Source organism: Triticum urartu, chromosome 3A (genome assembly GCF_056163025.1).
Source record: "Triticum urartu cultivar PI428250 chromosome 3A, HENAU_Tu73, whole genome shotgun sequence".
In the NCBI taxonomy this organism is placed as follows: Eukaryota; Viridiplantae; Streptophyta; class Magnoliopsida; order Poales; family Poaceae; genus Triticum; species Triticum urartu.
This window is the reverse complement of record NC_141875.1, coordinates 488000198-488007487: the sequence shown is the minus strand read 5'-3', so window position 1 is coordinate 488007487 and position 7290 is coordinate 488000198.

The window sequence follows — 7290 nt, the reverse complement described above, 5'->3', positions numbered from 1 at the left end:
GCGTTGGCGGCGAGCTCAACATGCTTCTGAACAGTGTCGTCCAAGGTTGCCCTGCGCTCCAAGAAGGCCAGCGTCCTATCGTCCTCCTCTTGCATGTACTAGTCCTTGTGGACGATTTGCGCGTAGATGTGGGTGATTATGTCGATGGTGTCTTTCTGCGCTAGGCGCTGCGCGGCGAGCGCGACCTCGAGGTGGACATTCTTCGGCGCGACGGCGGGCAGTCGCAGGGCCACTAGTGCGTCAAAGAGGTTGTTACCATAGTGGCCGTTGAGGGTGGCGAGCATCGCAGAGCCTGGGTGCGTCGGCTGGAGGCTTACGTCAAAGTCGTCCGCAAGCTTCTTGACGGCGGTGAACTTGTCGAGGAAACCGACGAGGACCTCATCGAACAAGGATGCGAAGCTGTCGTCCAAGCGGCCCCTCGCCCTGGCAGCCTCAAGCAATACTACCTGCCGGGCCGCAGGCCGGCGTCGTGGACCATCTGGCACAGCCGGCTGATGCTCGCGCTCATCGCCTCCATGGGTCTAGCGTAGCTTTTAGTCAACTGATCTTGCGATTCGAGTGATCACTCAGCCCTTGGTTAGCGTGCGTAGGTGCGTAGGATTTCGTACTACTCCTCGGCCCTCTACTGCACCTGCCTTTGGCTGTATGATAGGCCGGCCAGCCACCCCCTGGGGCCACGTGTCATTCACCTCCTGACCCGTCTCTCACACGCACCCTGCTAGTGTATATACTCCCTCCTTTCCGGTTTATAGGGCTTATCTCAAAATTTTAGTTTTTCCATTTCATAAGGCTCAATTTGGTTGTTTTCCATCACATGTTCAGATTCCAAGGTGCATTAAATCATTGCATGCAAGTACTAAGAGAAAATTGACCAATGCATGTAATTTATGCATGCATGCAGTGCAATTAATGCATTGGTAAACATACCTTTTTGAGGAAAACAAGAGCATTAATTGGGTGCTTTTGCAAACTACAAAAAGTATTCCACCACTCACCATCTACCTTGGTTGGTGAGAATTTTGAATTGAGCCTTATAAACCGGAAAGGAGGGAGTATAGTGGTTTTCTTTTTCTCTCCATATCAACCATTTTATATTGCGTACGTGTCATTCAAGAGTGAAATGATGGTTGCTTCTTCCGACTAACTTACTGTGTGATCTGATTGCTCCTTAGTGGCCCCTACACATACTCCCCCTACGTGTATGCAACAGTCACACGTACACATGGACGCAAAAACGCGCGCGACGCCCTAATGCATGCATGTCTGAGCACACGACGGAACACACACGGTAACGCTCAAGTGCTCAACCTACACGTGCATGCACACACATACTCAGTCAGGGTGAGCTAGTGACCGTATGAACACCGGAAAATATATATATTGAGCGCAATGAGCGTATTATGAAGTCCACTGACCGTATTTTTACAAATATACAGTGACAGACAGTGTATTTATCTTGTTTGAAATTAAGCCATGTTAACCGGAGAGGAGGTAGCATGGACTAGCATTACTTTGTTGTGTCCCCTCAACTTGCCGAACAAGGAGAAGGTTGCAGGACGGGAGAAGCTTGTGCACGGTGGCTCACAAGACAAGGAGAAACTTTTGACTAATGCAAGCTCTCCCTCGCTCAGGCGGTGGACGTGCAACAGTTAATTCGGTGTCAGATTGCCAGAAGCATACTACACTATACTACTAGGAACCGGATGGAGGAGCGTCTGCACTCTTATTATAATTTTAAAATGTGATAAAGCAATCTTCAACACATTTGGTTCTCTTCGAGGGTTCTCGCATGTGATAATGGAAGTTGATTGCATGGAACACTCGCCACAATTCTCGCTTAATTCTGGCTCATATCCTATTAAAAATAGTAGCGCTCAATAATATTTCCTCTTTTTTTGTTATTCAGCATGTAAACAGGTCAGCAAACCTTGCGGCGCATCTTCGTGTGAACCGTGCTTGCTGCACTTTGAATGTGGCCGAGAGCTGGCTTGATGAAACACCTCGCTTCCTACTTTTTTTGGCTTCCTAGTGACCAGTGTCTTGGCTGATCGTCCTAAGAATGCTTATATATGAATAAAGCTCTCTCATTTACCCGCAAAAAAGATTAAGCCATATTAACCGGAAAGGAGGGAGTATGGACTAGCACTACTTTTTGGTGTGTCCCGTCAACTCGCAGAACGAGGAGAAGCTTGCAGGACAAGGTGAAGCTCACTTATGCCTTTTGACTAATGCAACCTACCCTTGGTGGACATGCATCAGTCCATTCGGTGTCAGATTGTCAGAGGCATACACTGTAGTACCCAACATGCGGAGTACCATCATTGTTCGACTTCACGAAGGGGCGAAGAGCCAAGTGCAGTACTAGTACGCGTACTTGGTTTTGCACCTTCATACTACTCCACCCTCTGTCATAGTTTACAGGGCGCGCTTCATTATGATGCATTTCTCTCAATGCATTTACACCACCAAAGAGACTTTAGACGCGTTTGGTTTAATGCTCAATTAATTAGGGTGTGGTAACCGCAATCAAGTCCACAATTTTCTCTCCATGTACTGTACTACTACAGAGTGCATGCATGTGTGTACCCGGGGTGGAAGCACTGCATGCATGTGTGTACGCATTATTCCCTCTAGTAATAGACGCCGTGCTATAACTACCAATGCTATTTTTCAGGCCGATCGCTAGTCGCCTTGGTCCCACAGATTTTTTTCTTTTTTCTGAAGCGCGTTGTATAAACAGTGACGGATGGAGTAGTATGAGCAGATTCAAAGAGGAGTGTATTGATGGTTGCTTCTTCAGAGCAACTTACAGTGGGAAAGGTGGGGCTTATGATTTGACTGCTCATTACTCACTATTAATGCAGCACAACGACCGGGCTGAGTCTCCCGTGCGGTTGTGCACTACCCCCTTGGTTCTTAAATATACTCAGGAGTATTTGTCTTTCTAAAATATGTTGAAATCTCTGTTAAGACGAATAGAATATTTAGGAACGGAGGGAGTACACATACGAAGCAAAATGAGTGAATCTACACTCTAAAATATGCCCGTTTGAAATTTGTAAAAAGACAAATATTTAGGAACGAAGGAGTATAATTTCGTGCATGGCACATGGACCCGGATGATGAAGAGGCTTCTGGTAATGCTATCAAGCTTCCATCATTTGTTTACATAATTGACGTACTATACAAATAATTTTCCAGCAACATGAAATTGTACAATCGTGTGAGCTTTTAGCTTTTGTTTCGCGTGTCTTGCCATCGATGCTCTTTCGGAAACAATAAAAAACTAACTTCCTTGCTAATGCATGTCAATTATTAGCAGATCAGAGCTAATAATTACATCACAACTGAAGACAGAGTTGTGAGAAGGTGTTAAATTAAAATTGATCCATGCTTTCATTGGCAGCAACGTCCCCCCAGCTCTGTCTAAATCAACAAGGCACGTTGGGAAAAAAAGTAGCTATCTAGAGCATGCAACATCCCGATCATTTTGTGTAGTTCCACTAAAATAGAGCTGAGCATCCCTGTTCCAAAGATATCAAGTGTGATTACAATAATAGAGGACTGCTGATGACACAATAAACACACAAATAGAAGCTGGTCACCTTTGCGGTCTCTCTTAAGACTAACTAGTTGGAGAAGATTAGGCTCGGAGTTGGATGAGGAGGATAGAGCAAAACCAATCTCCCTTTGTGCAGTCGCACTGAAATGTAGAGACGTTGCCCGTGTGACATTTTAGTACAACTGCACAAAACACTCTTAAGAAAAAAGTGATTTGTGCAGTTCACCAAAAGGTCGCAATAGCAACGAGGTGAAATAGATAGCCCTATTTGCAAAAAAGAGGTAGAAAGGAAACAATTACTGGCCAATAATAGTTGATGACACATGCGATGACAAAAAAGAAGCATATTCCTTGTCCTAAGAGAAGATAACAACACGGTTGTGTTTCTCTAAAACGGTGTAAGGACGAGAATGCAATATGGAAAGTACGCCGGGCGAGCTACGTTTTGGGCAAAGAACTATGGAAGATCCACATGCAGCGACGTGGGAAAACAGGCAGTGGAGCAAGGCCGGAGGGGATACCTGGAGGTCGTCGGGATGTAACTAGGTGAGCGGCGGCGGGCGGAATCTGTGAGCAGGTGGCATAGGCCCTGTCGCGCCGGAGCTTGGTCAGAGAGAACGGCGTGCACCGCAGATCGGGACGTGCTGCCTCGGCACCGTCGAACAGAGAAACGATGCACTTCCTTCCTTTCCCCCGGCGGACGGGATGCGGCCGAATCAGTGACCAACGGTGAGAGAGAGGCCACCACACTCCCTTTCCCCCGGCGGACGGGATGCTGCCGGATCAGTGACCAACGGTGAGAGAGAGAGGCCACCGCACTCCCTTTCCCCCGGCGGACGGGATGCGGCCGGATCAGTGACCAACGGTGAGAGAGAGAGAGAGGCCACCGGAGCCTTGTGTGAGATACTCTGAAGAGCGGACTACCTTTTCCTCCATAAAAATCGTTTTATATTCTGTGTACGTGCCATTGAGCGCTATAACTTTATTTAAAAATAACGCGGCAACGCGTCAAGTCGAACTTTGTTTTGTGCATGTGTGGTACACGACCTCCCTAGGTAAACAACCTCTACAGGCGTTCAAATTAGCATGTGGGCTGCCATTTCGTAAAGAAATGAGCTCCACCGTGTACCCGCGCGGGTGTGGCTGGGCACAAAGCGTGAGTACGTGCACGGCGCACCTATTCTCTTCTTGTATACGTACATGTAGGATCGAAAGTATGTCTAGAGGGGGGGTGATTAGACTACTTGACCAAATAAAAACTTAACCTTTTCCCAATCTTAGTTCTTGGCAGATTTTAGCTAATTTAGGACAAGTCAAGCAATCATCACATGATTCAAGCAAGCATGCAAAGAGTATATTGGCAGCGGAAAGTAAAGCATGCAACTTGCAAGAATGTAAAGGGAAGGGTTTGGAGAATTCAAACGCTATTGGAGACACGGATGTTTTTCCCGTGGTTCGGATAGGTGATGATATCCTACATCCACGTTGATGGAGACTTCAACCCACGAAGGGTAACGGTTGCGCGAGTCCACACAGGGCTCCACCCAAGGGTAACGGTTGCGCGAGTCCACACAGGGCTCCACCCACAAAGGGTCCACGAAGAAGCAACCACCCACAAAGGGTCCACGAAGAAGCAACCTTGTCTATCCCACCATGGCCATCGCCCACACAGGACTTGCCTCACTAGCGGTAGATCTTCACGAAGTAGGCGATCTCCTTGCCCTTACAAACTCCTTGGTTCAACTCCACAATCTTGTCGGAGGCTCCCAAGTGACACCTAGCCAATCTAGGAGACACCACTCTCCAAGAAGTAACAAATGGTGTGTAGGTAATGAACTCCTTGCTCTTGTGCTTCAAATGATAGTCTCCCCAACACTCAACTCTCTCTCATAGGATTTGGATTTGGTGGAAAGAAAATTTGAGTGGAAAGCAACTTGGGAAGGCTAGAGATCAAGATTCATATGGTAGGAATGGAATGTCTTGGTCTCAACACATGAGTAGGTGGTTCTCTCTCAGAACATATGAGTTGGAATGGTGTGTGTGTTCTGATGGCTCTCTCATCGAATGAGAAGAAGGTGGAGGGGTATATATAGCCTCCACACAAAATCCAACCGTTACACAGTTTTCCAATCTCGGTGGGACCGAATCAATAAACTCGGTCGGACCGAAAATGTAAACCTAGTGACCGTTAGTGATTTTCGGTGGGACTGATATGCAACTCGGTAGGACCGATACGGTTAGGGTTTGGGCATAACGTAATCTCGGTGAGACCAATTACACAAACTCGGTGAGACCGAATTTGGTAATTAGCTAACCAGAGAGTTGGTCAGGCAAACTCGGTGGGACCGATTTGCTCTTTCGGTGAGACCGAGTGGAACTCGGTGAAACCAAAAAGTTACAAAGGGGAAACACTGAGTTTACATTGCAATCTCGGTGGGACCGATTCGCTCTTTCGGTGGGACCGAAAAGTTACGAAAGGGAAACAGAGAGTTTGCAACCCCATCTCGGTGAGATCGAGATCCCTATCGGTAGGACCGAATTGCTAGGGTTTGGCAGTGGCTAATGACAAGTGAAACTCGGTGGCGCCGGATAGGAAGAATCGGTAGGACCGAGTTTGGCTTAGGGTTTAGGTCATATGTGGATATGGGAAAGTAGTTGAGGGTTTTGGAGCATATCACTAAGCACATGAAGCAAGAGGCTCATTAAGCAACACCTCATCCCTCCTTGATAGTATTGGCTTTTCTTAAAGACTCAATGTGATCTTGGATCACTAAAATATATAATGAAGAGTCTTGAGCTTTTGAGCTTGAGCCAATCCTTTGTCCTTAGCATTTTGAGGGTTCCACTTTCACATCCATGCCATGCCAATCATTGAGCTTTCCTGAAATAATCATCTTGGAATAGCATTAGCTCAATGAGCTATATGTTGTTATGAATTACCAAAACCACCTAGGGATAGTTGCACTTTCAATCTCGCCCTTTTTGGTAATTGATGACAACATATAGATCAAAGCTTCGACAAATGATAATAAGCAAGAAATATATCGTCGCTTTGAGAAGTATGTGATAAGTAAGAGCTCCCCCTAAATTTGTGCATATTTAAAATTTGCTTTGGACTGCAAATGCACAAAGAGTTAGAGTCATGGGTTACTCTTCCATGTCACATACATCTTGGTGGAGCGCTTAAAATGATAAGAATGAAATACATGCACTCATCACCAAGAAAAGTGAATGATCACACAAGATAGATAGGATAATAGTATTAAGCAAGCATTAAGTGTAGCTTATGATCAAACACATGATCATCAATGTCTCACAAATAATGACGTAGTATCTCAAGCACTCAAAAGCAAACAAGTTCGAAAAACCACCAAATAAAGCAAGAGAGAAAAGCAACACTCTCTCTCTCGAAGCCTATGATCTATACATCTTCTCCCCCTTTGGCAACAAGTTACCAAAAAGTTCCTAGAAAATGCATAGTGCTAAATCGACGCTCAGGCTTGATCTTCAGGTGGTGGTGGAGTCCGGATCACTCCAAGGACAAAGGCTTCGGTAGATGCTGAAGTAGTCGCTGGAGCTGGTGGAACTGAGGCTGTGGCTGGTGCTGAGGTGGTGGCTCTTGTGTCAGCAGCTGGCACGGCAGATGACCTCGGGCCTCGTGGCACTCTGGCAAAGGCATGAGTGGTAGTCCTGCCTTTCCTCTCCTGCATGTCCTCCTGGAGCTGCTC